Raw genomic sequence first — 1,261 nt, 5'->3', positions numbered from 1 at the left:
GCCACTTTTCTCTCTTTTTTTTAGGTGACAAAAAATAGAGAGAGAAAAGTGGCCATAATAATTCTTGTTTTGAGATTACTGTGAAGTTGTTTTGTTTTGTGCGAATTAGATATTTAATCGGATCCGGTTTGTATCCAGATATTTTGCCGCCTGCATGTCTCTCCTCTATAAATTAAGTAGCATTTTAAAGCCAAACATTGGCCCATCTTCAAATGGGGTTCCTGTGAATTCTCCTTCGACACATGTACACATTCATTGAGCAGCCAAAAATGAGAGAAGAAGAAAACTACAATGTGGACGATGATCTCCAATCTTCCAAATGATATGGTGGTGGCGATCATGTCTAGGGTTCCTCTAAAATCATTGAGAGAAGTTCGTTTAACTTGCAAGAAGTGGAACGACTTATCCAAAACCCAAAGCTTTAGGGAGATGCATATTGGTAAAGCATCAACCGCATCAAAAGAAGGTCAGTCTCAGATGCTTTAGGGTTTATCTTCTTCGTCTATGGAGATCTATCTTTCGAGCATAAATATAAACATACTTTCCCTAACAAACAAGTCACAATATCACAAGTCCAGCACTGCAAGGGTTTGTTGTTATGTGTCTTGAAAGATGATATAACATTCTGTGATTTCAGGCTTACGGGGATTATGGTTTGGAATATGTATTTGAGAGAGAAAAGGTGGATCAAACCCAGATTTTCTTATCGTCCGAGCGGATGGGACATGTTCAGTTACGTTCTAGGGTACAAAGATAATAAGAAAAACATGTCTTCTCGTCTTAAACTCTCGAGGTTTATAGATAATAATGACCCTGAATATATACCAGTTTTTCTGGTATGAGATTTACGATTTCGAATCTTGTCTATGGACAACCCTTGACGTCACTCCACACTGGCTTATAAGACCATGATTAACCCGGAGTTCTTAGAGTGGAATTCTTAGCGGAAGTTAAGAAACTGTTTTTTAACTTTTAACTAAAAAAACTAAGAACCGGTTCTTAGCAGTTTAAGAACCGGTTCTTAGCTTTTTTAGTTAAAAGTTAAGAAACAGTTTCTTAACTTCCGCTAATAATTTCATCCTAAGAATCCCGGGTTAATCATGCTCTAAGGTTCCTTAACCGTGGCGTTTCTCTCAAAGGAAAAACTTACTCACTCAAATCTTCAATTCAATTTGGTTAATGAAAAGAGAATTCATCGTGGCATTTGGGTGAGGTTGAACATAATTACTAAATTAAAAACACAAGTTTTATATATATTATA

The 1,261-nt window shown here is 36.4% G+C and overlaps 1 pseudogene; it reads left to right on the top strand.

The window, feature by feature from the left end:
• The first annotated feature begins 429 nt into the window (after positions 1–429).
• Positions 430–912, top strand: LOC125600359 (annotated as a pseudogene).
• The last annotated feature ends 349 nt before the right edge of the window (positions 913–1,261 follow it).

The sequence above is a fragment of the Brassica napus genome, unplaced genomic scaffold (assembly GCF_020379485.1).
Source record: "Brassica napus cultivar Da-Ae unplaced genomic scaffold, Da-Ae ScsIHWf_2212;HRSCAF=2865, whole genome shotgun sequence".
NCBI classification, from domain to species: domain Eukaryota; kingdom Viridiplantae; phylum Streptophyta; class Magnoliopsida; order Brassicales; family Brassicaceae; genus Brassica; species Brassica napus.
This window is presented reverse-complemented; position numbering and strand designations above follow the sequence as displayed.